The 16763-nt window shown below is 49.7% G+C and overlaps 1 protein-coding gene across 3 annotated transcripts in view; it reads left to right on the forward strand.

The window, feature by feature from the left end:
- The window catches only part of LOC140429869 (coronin-2A-like), a 221993-nt gene that overhangs the window by 107131 nt on the left and 98099 nt on the right, over positions 1-16763 (forward strand). For all 3 annotated transcript variants that reach the window (XM_072517368.1, XM_072517366.1, XM_072517367.1), the window contains exon 2: positions 6010-6137. The gene's annotated coding sequence lies outside the window, so the exon portion shown is untranslated. The remainder of the gene's footprint in view (positions 1-6009; positions 6138-16763) is intronic.

A 16763-nucleotide genomic window follows, 5' to 3' on the forward strand; every position in this document is an offset into this window, starting at 1 on the left:
TTGGACAGCACAGTGTGAAACAGACTGGTAAGCTCGAGGAAATACTTGTTAGGAAGGAAGATGTGTTGGGCGTTTTGAAAAACGAGGATAGACAAGTCCCCCGGGCCTGACTGGATATATCCAAGGATTCTATGGGAAGCAAGAGATGAAATTGCAGAACCATTGGCAATGATCTTTTCATCCTCACTGTCAACAGGGGTGGTACCAGGGGATTGGAGAGTGGCGAATGTCATGCCCCTGTTCAAAAAAGGGACTAGGGATAACCCTGGGAATTACAGGCCAGTTAGTCTTACTTCGGTGGTAGGCAAAGTAATGGAAAGGGTACTGAGGGATAGGATTTCTGAGCATCTGGAAAGACACTGCTTGATTAGAGATAGTCAGCACGGATTTGTGAGGGGTAGGTCTTGCCTCACAAGTCTTATTGAATTCTTTGAGGAGGTGACCAAGCACATGGATGAAGGTAAAGCAGTGGATGTAGTGTACATGGATTTTAGTAAGGCATTTGATAAGGTTCCCCATGGTAGGCTTATGCAGAAAGTAAGGAGGCATGTGATAGTGGGAAATTTGGTCAGTTGGATAACGAACTAGCTAACCGATAGAAGTCAGAGAGTGGTGGTGAATGGCAAAATATTCAGCCTGGAGCCCAGTTACCAGAGGCGTACCACAGGGATCAGTTCTGGGTCCTCTGCTGTTTGTGATTTTCATTAATGACTTGGATGAGGGAATTGAAGGGTGGGTCAGTAAATTTGCAGACGATATGAAGATTGATGTAGTTGTGGATAGTAAGGAGGGCTGTGTCGGCTGCAAAGAGACATAGATAGGATGCAGAGCTGGGCTGAGAAGTGGCAGATGGAGCTTAACCCTGAAAAGTGTGAGGTTGTCCATTTTGGAAGGACAAATATGAATGCGGAATACAGGGTTAACGGTAGGGTTCTTGGCAATGTGGAGGAGCAGAGAGATCTTGGGGTCTATGTTCATACATCTTTGAAAGTTGCCACTCAAGTGGATAGAGCTGTGAAGAAGGCCTATGGTGTGCTCGCGTTCATTAGCCGAGGGATTGAATTTAAGAGCCGTGAGGTGCTGATGCAGCTGTACAAAACCTTGGGTAAGACCACATTGGGAGTACTGTGTGCAGTTCTGGTCGCCTCATTTTAGGAAGGATGTAGAAGCTTTGGAAAAGGTGCAAAGGAGATTTACCAGGATGTTGCCTGGAATGGAGAGTAGGTCTTACGAGGAAAGGTTGAGGGTGCTAGGCCTTTTCTCATTAGAACGGAGAAGGATGAAGGGCGACTTGATCGAGGTTTATAAGATGATCAGGGGAATAGATAAGAGTAGACAGTCAGAGACTTTTCCCCGGGTGGAACAAACCATTACAAGGGGACATAAATTTAAGGTGAATGGTGGAAGATATAGGGGGGGGGGGGAGGTCAGAGGTAGGGTCTTTACCAGAGAGTAGAGGGGGCATGGAATGCACTGCCTGTGGAAGTAATTGAGTCGGAAACATTAGGGACCTTCAAGCAGCTATTGGATAGGTACATGGATTATGGTAGAATGATGGGGTGTAGATTAATTTGTTCTTAATCTAGGACAAATGTTCGGCACAACATCGTGGGCCGAAGGGCCTGTTCTGTGCTGTATTTTTCTCTGTTCTGTGTTCTAACTATATTCGATACAGAGTCAGCACAGACGTTCTATCTGATTGACATTTCAGCTAGCCAGCAGCTTGGGCTACTAACTCTGCCTCTGCTTCCCCAGACAAGAGGGTGGAACAATAGCCTAGATTCCTGCTGTCCTTCATCCTTGACTGTTAAACCGGCACAAGATTGGACACTACCATGAAATACTAGGGCAGCATGGTTATAAAGAAGGGCGTCCAAAATGGTTTGGTCAAATCGGTGACTTGAACAACAATAATTGCACTTGTATAACACCGTTAAATTAATAAAACATTCCAAGAGACTTCATAGGATTGTTATCAAACAGAATTTTGACACTGACCCATATGAGGACATGCGGTCACAGAGATAGGTTTTACAGAGTGTCTCAAAAGAAGTTTTTTTTTGTCATTGTCTTTTTCACTCTTGGGGATAGGTGTGAGGGGGCAGGTTCCACAGGTACCCCAGCAGGCACAGGAATTTAACCTGTGCTGTCGGTGCTGTTCTGAACCAAACACGGAGCACGGAGCCGGCTAACTCGCCCCGTGGGGGCAGCACGGTGGCACAGTGGTTCGCACTGCTGCCTCACAGCTTCAGAGACCCGGGTTCAATTCCGGCCTCGGGTAACTGTCTGTGCGGAGTCTGCACGTTCTCCCCGTGTCTGCGTGGGTTTCCTCCGGGTGCTCCGGTTTCCTCCCATAGTCCAAAGATGTGCAGGTTAGGTAGATTGGCCGTGCTAAATTGCCCTTAGTGTCCAAAAAGGTTAGGTGGTGTTACGGGGATAGGGAGGAGGCGTGGGTGTAAGTAGGGTGCACATTCCAAGGGCTGGTGCAGACACAATGGGCTGAACGGTCTCCTTCTGCACTGTAGATTCTGCACTGTAGATTCTATGATTCAATCAAGCAACAAGGCAGAGTCCGAGGGAATTCCAGAACTTCAGGCCCAGATACCTGCCAATGATAGAGCAATTAAAATTTCAATGAGTATTCCTTCCACGTGGATCAGTATCACATTCATTGATCATCATGCTGACCTATATTGACTCCTGGTCTTGCAATGCCTCATTTAAAAAAATTCTCAATCTTGTCTTTAAATCCCTCCATGGTCTCGTCCTTTCCGACCTCTGTAACATCCACCGGCCCTACAGCCCTCCCGCATCTCTGCTCCCCTCCAATTCTGACCTCTCGCGCATTCCTGATTTTAATCGCCCCACCATTTGTGCTTTCAGCTGCCCGAGTCCGAAGCTCTGGAATTCCCCTCTCGAACTCTGCCTCGCGACTAAACTGGAGGGCTGGGTAGCACAGTTGGCAACATGGCTTGGCTAGTGGAGTGAGCTCCGTGGCTAGTGTGTGGTTCAGAATAGCGTCAACAGCACAGGTTCAATTCCCCTGCATGACTGCGGCCTGTTGCTGTGAATCAGCAGTCCGTGCACTCAATGAGTGGATGGGCGCGACGGTTAGCAGGTGTCACCGTGCAGCGGCCCAGCTGTCTGAGGCTGTCGGCTGTGATACCAACTCCGCGCAAAAGTAATGAAATATGTAGTACTTTCAGCTGGTGCTGATTACTTCTGTGTTATCGAAGGTGGACTTTTGAAACAGGTGGGCCCTGCGTCTCGTGCTTGATTACATTTTCTTTTCAGCACATTGTGGAAGGAAAGGTTGTAAATGTTGTGCGAATGCACAGATGGGGTGAGAACTGGCTGTGTGAAAGGAAATTCCTTCTGACTGTGATAAAAATGAGTTTGGTTTTACGCATCAGTAACATGTTTGTCAAGTGCAGCCTCTCCGTGTCTCCGAGGACTAGTCAAGTTACAATGTGCCTGATAGAAGGGGGGGTGGGGGGATCATAATTAAATTAGAAATTGTGTGAGCGCAGTGCCAACTACGGCAGGTGCTAACGTTCAAAGAACAAAGAAAATGACAGCACAGGAACAGGCCCTTCAGCCCTCCAAGCCTGCACCGACCATGCTGCCCGTCTGAATTAAAGCCCCCCACCACTCCGGGGACCATATCCCTATTCCCATCCTATTCATGTATTTGTCAAAGCGCCCCTTAAAAGTCACTATTGTATACCTCCTCCGGCAGCGAGTTCCAGGTTCCCACCGCACTCTGTGTAAAAAAACGTGACTCGTACATCTCCTTTAAACCTGGCCCCTTGCACCTTAGACCAATGCCCCCTAGTAATGAACTCCTCTAACCTGGGAAAAAGCTTCTAACTATCCACTCTGCCTGTGCCCCTCATAATTCTGTACACCTCTATCAGGTCGCCCCTCGACCTTCGTCATTCCAGTGAGAACAAACCAAGTTTCTCCAACCTCTCCTCATAGCTAATGCCCTCCATACCAGGCAACATCCTGGTAAATCTCTTCTCAACCCTCTCTAAAGCCTCCACATCCTTCTGGTAGTGTGGCGACCAGAATTGAATACTGTATTCGAATTGCGGCTGAGCAACACTGGGCAGCACGGTGGTGCAGTGGGTTAGCCCTGATGCCTCACGGCGCCGAGGTCCCGGGTTCGATCCTGGCTCTGGGTCACTGTCCCTGTGGAGTTTGCGCATTCTCCCCGTGTATGCGTGGGTTTCGCCCCCACAAACCCAAACGATGTGCAGGGTAGGTGGATTGGCCCTGCTAAATTGCCCCTTAATTGAAAAAAAAAATGAATTGGGTACTCTAAATTTATTTTTTTTAAAAGCTGCAACATGACATGTCAATTTTTAAACTCAATGACCCGGCCGCTGGAGACAAGCATTCAACACACACCCTTCCACTGCTAGCCCCTGCCTTCTATGACCCAGCCAGTTCTGTATCCATCTTGCCAGTTCAGCTCTGATCCCGTGTGACGTCACCTTCTGTACCAGTCTACCATGAGGCATCTTGTCAAAGGCCCTACTGAAGCCCATCATAAAAGGAAATCTTGGAGACACATTGATGGAAACAAAGCTTTTTGTCAACAACTATCCTAAATGACTTTATTATGTATTGTTTTTCTCATTGGGGGGTGTGGGGGGGAGGAGGAGGAGAGGAGGAAATGTTGTATGTCCTCAGTGCGACTGTACCAATGGTGGGGACAAGGGTTGAGTGACCCACATGCTCGTGGTCCAAATGAGGCCCTTAATTTGCCAATGAATTACTATTTAATGGCCTCCTCCCGCTGCCTCTGGGATTTTGCCCACCTTGGGGTGGTTGGTACCTAGCTTCCAGGTTGCCAAGAGGAGGAGGGAGAGGCTCTCTGTGCCCAACGGGTGCTTCACCACACCCCCCCCGCCCTCATTTGGAGGGTTGTCCAGAGTTACTGCCATCAATAAGGTGGTCACTATTACATCCAAAGGGAATTCAGGAGAAACATCTTTACCCAGAGAGTGAATGTGGAACTCGCTCCCACAGGGAGTGGTTGAGGTGAATCTAAGGGAACGCTGGATAAATGGATCAGGAACAAAGGGGTAGAAGGATATGCTGCTGGATTAAAGGAAGGCAGGAAGGAGGTTTATATGGAACATGTACACTGGTACAAACCTGATGGGCCAAGTGGCCTGTTTCTGTTTTCTAAATTCTTTGTACAGTTTTGGAGTTTTCTTTTGCCAATTCTCCCGACTCCCCACTTTCTCCCGAGGACTCTCTGTACGCGAAGCAAACCTTCACCAAACATCCCACCCTCAAAACGAAAATAAACATACAGTGCAGAAGTAGGCCATTCGGCCCATCGAGTCTGCACCGACCTACTTAAGCCCTCACTTCCACCCTATCCCCGTAACCCAATAACCCCTCAACCTTTTTGGTCACTAAGGGCAATTTAGCATGGCCAATCCACCTAACCTGCACATCTTTGGACTGGGGGAGGAAACCGGAGCACCCGGAGGAAACCCACGCAGACACGGGGAGAACGTGCAGACTCCCCACAGACAGTGACCCAGCGGGGAATCGAACCTGGGACCCTGGCGCTGTGAAGCCACAGTGCTATCCACTTGTGCTACCGTGCTGCCCATAAATTTATGTATCCAATTTATGTTTTCCAATTAAGGGGCAATTTAGTGTGGCCAATCCACCTACCCTGCACATCTTTTGGGTTGTGGGGACGAAACCCGTGCAAATACGGGGAGAATGTGCAAACTCCACACGGACAGTGACCCAGAGCTGGGATCGAACCTGGGACCTCTGTGCCGTGAGGCAACCATGCTAACCCCTTGCGCCACCGTGCTGCCCTCATGGTAGTCTAGCACCACTGCTGTTTGCGGCAGTGAGTTCAAAACTTCTACCATTATTTTATGTTGCTAATAACCTTGCAAGCATTGCTCATATCTTAGCGACAAAGATTATTGGAGATAAATGTTTTGAAAAATCCTGTGTTATTCGTTTCAGGGTTCTGAAGCTGATGAAGTTTCAGAGAAGATTTGATTAATTCAGTCACCATCTTGAGCCATCTTTGGTCGGGCATTGCATTGGACAGCTGCATTACTGGGATTCCCTCAACTTGGACGAATTTCAAGGTTTGCTTCAACGTTGTGGCGACGGTTTCCTTTCTCTTTTGGTGAATGTGGTTCTTGCACATTCTTCAGATGTCTAACATTCTCTGTAGCTTGTCTCATCAGTGAATCTGGGGTTATCAACCATTTGTATATGCTCTGGAGTCGACCGCGAGGACACACCTGGGGTGAAAGGTTATCGGGGCATTATGTTTTCTTTGGACAATTTGTTAATGATAAAAACATGGGGCGGGGTTCTCCAACCCCCCGCCGGGTCGGAGAATCGCCGGGGTGCAGCGTGAATCCCGCCCCCGCCGGCCGCCAAATTCTCCGGCACTGAAAATTCGGCGGGGCGGGAATCGCGCCGGTCGGCGGCCCCCCCCCCCCCCCCCCCCCCCCGGCGATTCTCCGGCCCGCGATGGGCCGAAGTCCCGCTGCTGTAATGCCGGTCTCGCTGGCGTGAATCAAACCACCTACTTTACTGACGGTGCGCGCAGGCTCCGGGGTCCTGGGGGTGGGGGGCGCGGGGCAATCTGGCCCCGGAGGGTGCCCCCACGGTGGCCTGGCCTGCGATCGGGGCCCACCGATCCGCGGGCGGGCCTGTGCCATGGGGGCACTCTTTTCCTTCCGCCTCGGCCATCAGCCTCCGCGATGGCCGACGAGGAAGTGACCCCCCCCCTGCGCATGCGCGGGGATGACGTCAGCAGCCGCGAAGTCCCTTCGGCCCTGGTTGACGTGGCGCCAAATGCCTTTCCCACCAGCCGGCGGCGCGCCAACCACTCCGGCGCGGGCTTGGCCCCTAAAGGTGCGGAGAATGGAGAATGGCCATGATCAATGGGAATAAAGGTTGTTTCATGGCGAAGGGTCAAACCTATCGGGACTGATGAGTCTTCTGATTTGGCCATGGGAAGGCTGAGCACGGTGAAGTTGGGCATACTGGTGGCCGCTGACGTGTTTGTGCAGGCGCGGCACTTGGCACCGGGTCCTATGCCCCAACCTCCAGCAATGCGGCTGGGTAGAGTTGTAACGCTAGTGTGAATTGAAAAGTCAACATTTAATCACTAGAACGGACTTGTTTGTGGTTTGAAACATATTCAATGTTCTGTTGAGGAGGTTCTTCATGTGATAAAATTTGCTTTATGGTTGGAATGTGAAACCTCAGGCAACGTTTTTGCTTGTATGGCTTTTGGGTGGAGCAGTAATTTAGATCTCCCAATGTCCGCCACCCTGGGGTTTCAGTCTGATGGGCTGAATGTCTCCCCTTTTTGTTACCTGTGGGAATTTTTGAGCAATCTCAACTAAGCTCCCAGGCACAGGGGTTGGACATTTGGCCTACCTGTGTCTGTGTCTGTGCTGGGGTGTAGCGGGAGGGCAGAGTCTCCACTGATTATGCTTGAGACCTTCCGCGAATTCTCCCATCTGGGATTAAGCCCAGGGGCAGCGACGGAGAGTGTTTCCCATCGCGGTGGGCGACAGGAAACCACATCAGATCTTCAATCCCTGGCGTGGTTAATTAAGCATCCAAGGGTTTTGTATTGTCTTCTGTGGAGGGGAAAGATTTAATGGCGCGCACTCCACCGTCGCACCCAGGGTGACATATTGAAAAGGCGACCAAAATCACTGACTCACCGTTGGAGGAAGAAGGTGGACCTCCAGAAACACTCTGAGGCTGGAAGAGGGACCTCCTAGATGGCATTGAAGCTGGGAGATCCACCTTAAAGATGCTCCCCCCACCCACTGCTGGAGGTGTTGCAGGGTCCAGAGTCTTTGGCGGCCTCCATCCCAAACTCCAAAGGCAGTACCAGGCCTTCATCAGGTAAGTCCCAACTTTCTCCAACCACGTTGGCCCAGAGGGTGTTGCGGAGAATCGGGGGTGGGGGAAGATTCTAGTTGGGCCTTCCTCTGTATCCCATTAGCGGATTGCAAAATTGGTCTCACCCTGGCCTCCAGTGGGATTCCCGATCCCTCATGGTGGGCACCATCAGAAGATCCCGTTGTAAATTGACGCCGTGTGAAACCGATTTCTGGGCCTCCCCGCTGAATTCTCCCCACCCGTGAACCCGCCGGCTTGGACATGGGAGAATCCAAGTTGGGTTTCTGAGAACACCCAACCCCAGCTCACCACCACCACTCTTCGACGCCACCCAATGCCCACTGCTGTTTCCTTGATGTGCACTCTGACAAAGAAAGGTTCAGACTTGGAGATAGCTTTAACACATTTATTAAACTATTAACAATTCTCCTACTTGGATTTGACGCTACTGTTAATCCTGCTATAGCTACTCAGACTGATGAACCAGTCTGCTACAATCCACGTGGTGGGTGTGATGTTCAATCAACCCTGTGTCTGTACTCACTGTCTCCACTGGAAAGAGACTGAGCATGTGTGATGTGTCCTTTTATATGGGTTGGTGCAATGCCCTCCTGTGGTAGTGTCACCTCTGTGTGTATCGTGAATGCCCATTGGTCGTGTCCTATCTTACTGACCTATTGGTTGACAGTCTGTGTGTCATGTCTCTGGTGCTCCCTCTAGTGTCTAGCTAGTCTACATGTATTAACATTAACCCCTTGTGTATTTACAGTGATGTATATCACCCCAAAGGTTAGGCATCCAGTCCTGGATAAGCCTCAATTTCTTGTAGATAATTAATGAGTCTGTCAGAGGCGGCAAACCTGTTTGAATCAACATAAGGTGAAGGAGACACCAAACCGAATCCTAGGCGGCTGTTTGATTTGATCCATCCTGCTTGCTGAAGAGTTATTGGATCGTTCCACTCGTGGCCACCCGTCCCCTTGCCCATTCCCCGTGACCCTGCAATTTTCTCCCCTCCCAAGTAAATACCCCATCTCTTTTTGAAACTTGCGATCGAGGCTGCTTTCACCGCCCTTTCGGACAGCCCGCTCCAGAAGACCACAGTGTCGGAATCAAATTTCCCCATCACCCCCAGGACCCTTTGCCAGTTAACCTGAAATCCGCGCTCTCTAGAAATTCAGAACTGTGTGGGTTACTCGAGGAGGCAGAGTATGGATTTGATAAACGTTGGTCGTGTTTCACAAATTGTTTGGAAGAAGTGACTGGAAACGTGACGAGGCTTGCAGTCAGTCACCCATATTCCAGTGATTCGAAACACGGTGGCAGAGCGCTTAGCACTGCTGCCTCACCGCGCCAGCGACTCAGGTGACTGTGCGTGTAAACGTTTCACGTTCTCCCCATGTCTGTGTGGGGTTCCTCCCACAGTCCAAAGAAGTGCAGGTTAGATGGGGTTAGGGGGATAGGGTGGGGATTGGGCCTAGGTTGGATGCTCTTTCAAGAGGGTCAGTGCAGACTGGATGGGCCAAATGGTCTCCTTTTGCACTGTAGGGATTCTTCATGCTACCATTCAGTGGCAGATTCTGCTGTTCAATTCAACAAGTGCCATATTAATCTTCTTCCCTTTGAACAAGCAGATGGCATAAATGCCCTGGCCTTGGGGTGGTCTTGCGAGGCCTTTGAAAAGTTTGCTGCTGAAAATGTTGATGGGTTTACAGGCAGACCTAATAGCTCCTGAAAGCAATCCAGTAATCCAGCGACTGTACTGCATCTCCATATTGATACCAGGCCACTGTGATATGCTGGCAAGCTCTGGCCTTCATGTGGCACGATAGGTGATGTAATGATGAGTTGATGCACAATGCAGGAAGCTGCCGTTTGTCACGTGGTACGATGCAATCATCAATGTGATAGGGGCCAAAATCTCCTCCTCCGCTGGAAAAATAAAGTAGCTACTTTTAAAATGTGAACATACTCTTCAATCCGGGATCCAGGATCTGTGGGCCCAGCTCTGGGAATTCACCTGGATAAATCTCGCTTGTTACCCCCAAGCTAAAGCTTTCATGGCTCCATGGTTCTCCCCTACTCCACCCCAGCCCTGGGCTATTTGGATTTTTCCAGGCTGGCCCTGGCGATCAAGGTGTAAATCTATGTGAATCTGTATTAAAATATGGCAAAAGTTTGCTGCTGCAACATCAGAGGTCATTCCTTCAGCTGCCTGGGCCCTAAGGTTTGGAATTTCCTCCGTAATTCTCTGTCTATCTCTGTCTGTCTGTCTCTCTGTCTGTCTGTCTCTCTGTCTGTCTGTCTCTCTGTCTGTCTGTCTCTCTGTCTGTCTGTCTCTCTGTCTGTCTGTCTCTCTGTCTGTCTGTCTCTCTGTCTCTCTGTCTGTCTGTCTGTTTGTCTCTCTATCTGTCTCTCTTTATTTCTCTTTCTCTTTCTCTCTTTGTCTTTCTCTGTGTGTCTCTCTGTGTGCCTCTGTCTCTTTCTCTACCTGTCTCTCTGTCTCTATCTCTCTTTGTCTCCATCTCTCTCGGTCTGTCTCTATCGATCTCTCTCGGTCTGTCTATCTCTCTGTCTCTCTCGGTCGGTCTGTCTCTCTCGGTCTGATTTGATTTGATTTATTATTGTCACATGTATTAGTATACAGTGAAAAATATTGTTTCTTGCATGCTGTACAAACAATGCATCCCGTACATAGGGAAGGAAGGAGAGACTGCAGAATATAATGTTGCAGTTATAGCAAGGTGTAGAGAAAAGATCAACTTAACACGAGGTAGGTCCATTCAAATGTCTGATGGCAGCAGGGAAGAAGCTGTTTTCTTGAGTCGGTTGGTACGTGACCTCAAACTTTGGTATCTTTTTCCTGACGGAAGAAGGTGGAAGAGAGTATGTCCAGGGTGCGTGGGGTCCTTAATTATGCTGGTTGCCTTTCCCAGGCAGCGGGAATTGTAGACCGAGTCGATGGATGGGAGGCTGGTTTGCGTGATGGATTGGGCTACATTCACGACCTTTTGTAGTTTCCTGCGGTCTTGGGCAGAGCAGGAACCATACCAAGCTGTGATACAACCAGAAAGAATGCTTTCTATGGTGCATCTGTAAAAGTTGGTGAGGGTCGTAGCTGACATGCCAAATTTCCTTAGTCTTCTGAGAAAGTAGTCGTTGGTGGGCTTTCTTAACTATAGTGTCGGCATGGGGGGACCAGGACAGGCTGTTGGTGATCTGTACCTCAGCTCCATTTATATGCCTAGCCTCCAAATCGTGGGAGCTTGCTGTGCATTGATTGCCTGCTGCGTTTCCTACATTACAGGGGTGACTACACTTCAAAAGTACTTCTTTGGCTATAAGGTGCGGAGGAGCATCTGGTGGTTGTGAAAGGCGCTATCAGAATGCAAATCTTTCTGCTTTATATTTCTTGATTCCCTTGCCCAACAAGTAGCAATTAAACTCGGTATTGGACGTATCGGTTGGCCTCAAGCATCCACTGCCTTTTGAGGCGAGAGTTTGCGATTCTCACAAACCTTTGTGAAAGAGAAAGAAAGATGTGCGTTTATATAGCATGGCCTCAGGATGCCCCAGAGTGTTTATAGCGAAGGAAGTACATGACGGTTGGATTTTCCAGGGGGGACAGACTGCCCATATCCCCCACCGAAAAATCCATTGGCACCGCACCGACCAGTAACCCGGCTGCCCGCAGCAATATGACCCGAGGTTGTCACCTTAATTGGGTCAGAGTGGGGCTTCCACCTGGGAGGAAGTCCCCCATCCTAAAGAGCTGCCGGGTCCCAGCAGCGCCAAAATCACGCGGTGGCCACTGCTGGGATTGCGGGCAGTCCCCAGATGAAAGGCAATGGATCCTGGAATTTTGGTTATAATAATCTTTGTTGTAACAAGTAGGCTTACATTAACACTGCAATGAGGTTACTGTGAAAATCCCCTTGTCGCCACATTCCGGCGCCTATTCGGGTACACAGAGGGAGAATTCAGAATGTCCAATTCATCTAACGTCTTTCGGGACTTGTGGGAGGAAACCGTATTTCCATATTTTACTATCTGATAAAAGGAAAAGTTCAAAGAATGACGACAAATAAAAATCTGCTTTAATGTCCCCATGAGCTTCCTCCTGTCCTGGATATTGGATCTTCAGTTTCTGGAAGCTGACAGTCAGCTCTGGAGGGTTTGACAGTCCTCCGGCAGACCACAGGGAGATTCAGCCCCAGAAGTGGAAGTGTTCAAAGGCGCCTCATACCTTCAATCCTGAAGGAACGAGTTCGATTTTAAGATAATGACCAGCATTCCTCCACCAGAGGAAATCATTTCTCCCTCTCTCTACGTTTTTTTTTAAAAGGGCAATTTAGCATGGCCAATCCACCTATCCTCCCTCTCTCTACTTAATTATTTTCAACACCTTGATTGGAGCGCCCATCGGTCAAAGGGAGCATAAGCCACAGTTGTGCAACCTGTGTTGATAATTTAACCCTCCGAGGGCAGCACGGCGGCACAGTGGGTTAGCCCTGCTGCCTCACGGCGCCGAGGTCCCAGGTTCGATCCCGGCTCTGGGTCACTGTCCGTGTGGAGTTTGCACATTCTCCCCGTGTCTGCGTGGGTTTCGCCCCCACAACCCAAAGATGCGCAGGATAGGAGGATTGGCCACGCTAAATTGCCCCTTAATTGGAAAAAATGAATTGGGCACTATAAATTAAAAAAAATTAAAGAAATAAATAAAATTATTTAACCCTTCGATCCCTGGCAATGGTTTTGGTAAATTGCCTCTGTTTCCCTCTGCCACCTTCGAGCAGGTTACGGAGGGAGAGCGCTGACCCGTCCATTGCCCCTTGATCTCTGCAGGAAAGTGCAGACGTCGAGAATTTGTTGTGGGTGACGGAAGGGGGGGTCGTTGGCAGGGAGGGTTTCCACTCCACTGTTGAATAGCTTGCCGACGCACCCACCATCTCGATCTCTTCATGAACAAGGTGCACTCCGGAGTTCAAGTGACCGAGGGAGACACTCGTCTTCATGAGCCTGTGCCTCCCAAGTGTGGCAGAGCCCAGATCAAACTCTTCTGGTGGAGTTAGAAAATATTTAAAACACGCTGACAAAATAAAAGTCCCCGGTAAAGTGAACAAAGTTATCCAGGCACAGCCTGGCGATGCTCCCAAGTTGTCTGAACCTGTTGGGCCAAAAGATTTGTAATTCAGGCGAAAAAAAAAAATGCTCTGTTACTGTTTTGTGTGTTCGGTTGTCATAGACACAAGTTTCAATTGGAGACGAGGGTGAAGTCTTTATCAGCGATTATGCGATATGGGGTGGCTGGGAAGTTCCATCTGGCTCGCATCAGCCAACTTCGACCGACCCAAACCTCTGTGATTGTTTGCTTTTGGTTCGTCTTCCAACCTGTGCGGGCTCTCCCTCTGGAATCGTAAGAATTCAAAGATTCCCGAGCTGACGTGCAAGACGGGCCTGCCGGTCGCATTCCTTTCCACAACCTGCTGTTTGAGATTTATCTGTGGCCCGTGATCCTGCTTTATCTCGCCTGGTGTCGATTTTGCCAGCGCCCGTGGGACACGGGGGTGATCACCCTGGGCAACAAACGTTGTGATCCGCGCGCTCTGAGAGTTGAAACCAGTTTGGCCTTTAATTCCGCTTCCTCGGGGCTCCTGGTCCGCCCAGCTATCTGTGGCTCATCTCTGTGAATTATAAAATGGGAGCAGATTTTAACATTCACTGTCCGAGCTCCTTAAAAAAACAAAATTATTTGTGCATTAAATGTTAACTGATACTGTGCAAATGACTTCAAAAAGAAACAATCCGTCAAAACCACTCGACGCCACAAAGTACTTTTTGAAGTGTGGTTGTTGTTGGAATATAAGAGGTGCAGCGGCCAGTTTTGCACCGTGACTTCCACAAATAGCAATGTGACGATGACCGGATAAAATTGTTTTAGCAATGTTGGTTGGAGGATAGATATTGGGCCAGGAACACTACTGTGGGTAACTACCCCGCTCTACATCAAAATGGTGCCGTGGGGGGAATCTTTGATATATATCCAAGCAGGCAGAAGGAGCCTCGGTGTACACCCTCGTTCAAAATATGGTGTGAAGGGAAATGGAAATAAACAATCCAGACACTTGGCAGTCTGGAAGCTATCACCCTCTCAATTACAGCCCACTAAAAGCTATTTCTCTTTGAAAGTGGATAATAGCCTCACAGATCTAAGGATCTGAAGGGGCTTAAAGCCTTAAGAACAAAGAACAAAGAAAAGTACAGCAGAGGAACAGGCCCTTTGGCCCTCCAAGCCTGCACCGACCATGCTGCCTTGTGATGTGTTTTGGCTTTGTATGAAGTAGCAGATGGTGCTTTCAACACTTCTGTCTGAGGCAACAGGTGTAAGGGACAGGTAACTGAAAAAGCAGAGATTTTTCACTGTCTCTGCCTGGACTGCTCTTCAGCTTCCAGGCAGGGGTGCCTGATGGGGAATCTCTGATGTGTGGAGGAAGGATCTCTGATATGGGGAGGAATCTCTGACGGGGGGGAATCATCAATCACCCTCGAGCCTGTGTGCTGTGTGGGGGAGGGAGTGGGTGACCCAGCAATTCCTATGGTGGAGGGGGGGGGGGTGTAGGAGGGTGAGGATGCCCACTATCTGCCAACAGGAGGGGTGTGAGGAGGCAGGATTTGCATTGTTGGGGGGGGGAGAGGAGGGGGGCCAGAGCCGCCGGACCTCGGTATCGGGCACCCGCTCAAAATGGCGGCCCGATAGCGGGATTCAGAATTCAATCCTGGAAGCTCCCGGCCATGCATAACTTTCTGAGGCAAGGGAGAATTAAGCGCTCCTGGGTGCCCGTCCTCGTGCCGACACAAACCAGGAGCGATTCTACTTCAGCGGGAGAAGATTCACAACCTCAGGGTGCCCAAAGCACCTTACAGCAAATGAAGTACTTTTGATTTGTATTCGCCGTTGTAATTGAGGAAATGCAGCAGCCAATTTGTGCAGAGTGAGATCCCACAAGCAGAAATGGAGCAATGACTGGATAATTTGGTATTTTTCCCGATGTGTAAACTGAGGTTTAAATATTAGCCAAGACAACTCTGGGCTCTGCTCTGGGTTTGAAAGAGTGCCGTGGGATCTTCACATCCATCAGAGAAGATGGGCAGGGCCTTAATTTAACTGCTCATCTGAAAGAGCAGCACTCAATCCATACTGGCATTGGGAATATCGGCCCAGGTCCAAATCCGTACTGGCATTGGGAATATCGGCCCAGGTCCAAATCCGTACTGGCAGTGGGAATATCGGTCCAGGTCCAAATCCGTACTGGCATTGGGAATATCAGCCTGGATCCAAATCCGTACTGGCATTGGGAATATTGGCCCAGATCCAAATCCGTACTGGCACTGGGAATATCGGCCCAGGTCCAAATCCGTACTGGCACTGGGAATATCGGCCCAGGTCCAAATCCATACTGGCATTGCGAATATCGGCCCAGGTCCAAATCCATACTGGCATTGGGAATATCGGCCCAGGTCCAAATCCGTACTGGCATTGGGAATATCGGCCCAGGTCCAAATCCGTACTGGCATTGGGAATATCGACCCAGGTCCAAATCCGTACTGGCATTGGGAATATCGGCTCAGGTCCAAAACCGTACTGGCATTGGGAATATTGGCTCAGGTACAAATCCCTACTGGCATTGGGAATATCGGCCCAGGTCCAAATCCTTACTGGCATTGGGATTATCGGCCCAGGTCCAAATCCGTACTGGCATTGGGAATATCGGCCCAGGTCCAAATCCGTACTGGCATTGCGAATATCGGCCCAGGTCCAAATCTGTACTGGCATTGGGAATATCCGCCTGGATCCAAATCCATACTGGCATTGGGAATATCGGCCCAGGTCCAAATCCGTACTGGCATTGGGAATATCGACCCAGGTCCAAATCCGTACTGGCATTGGGAATATTGGCTCAGGTCCAAATCCGTACTGGCATTGGGAATATTGGCTCAGGTAGAAATCCCTACTGGCATTGGGAATATCGGCCCAGGTCCAAATCCGTACTGGCATTGGGAATATCGGCCCAGGTCCAAATCCGTACTGGCATTGGGAATATCAGCCTGGATACAAATCCGTACTGGCATTGGGAATATTGGCCCAGATCCAAATCCGTACTGGCACTGGGAATATCGGCCCAGGTCCAAATCCGTACTGGCACTGGGAATATCGGCCCAGGTCCAAATCCGTACTGGCATTGGGAATATCGGCCCAGGTCCAAATCCGTACTGGCATTGGGAATATCGGCCCAGGTCCAAATCCGTACTGGCATTGGGAATATCGGCCCAGGTCCAAATCCGTACTGGCATTGGTAATATCGACCCAGGTCCAAATCCGTACTGGCATTGGGAATATTGGCTCAGGTCCAAAACCGTACTGGCATTGGGAATATTGGCTCAGGTACAAATCCCTACTGGCATTGGGAATATCAGGCCAGATCCAAATCCGTACTGGCATTGGGAATATTGGCCCAGATCCAAATCCGTTCTGGCACTGGGAATATCGGCCCAGGTCCAAATCCGTACTGGCATTGGGAATATCGGCCCAGATCCAAATCCTTACTGGCATTGGGAATATCGGCCCAGGTCCAAATCCGTACTGGCATTGGGAATATCGGCCCAGGTCCAAATCCGTACTGGCATTGGGAATATTGGCTCAGGTCCAAAACCGTACTGGCATTGGGAATATCGGCCCAGGTCCAAAACCGTACTGGCATTGGGAATATTGGCTCAGGTCCAAATCCGTACTGCCATTGGGAATATTGGCTCAGGTCCAAATCCGTACTGGCATTGGG

Source organism: Scyliorhinus torazame, chromosome 9, assembly GCF_047496885.1.
Source record: "Scyliorhinus torazame isolate Kashiwa2021f chromosome 9, sScyTor2.1, whole genome shotgun sequence".
In the NCBI taxonomy this organism is placed as follows: Eukaryota; Metazoa; Chordata; class Chondrichthyes; order Carcharhiniformes; family Scyliorhinidae; genus Scyliorhinus; species Scyliorhinus torazame.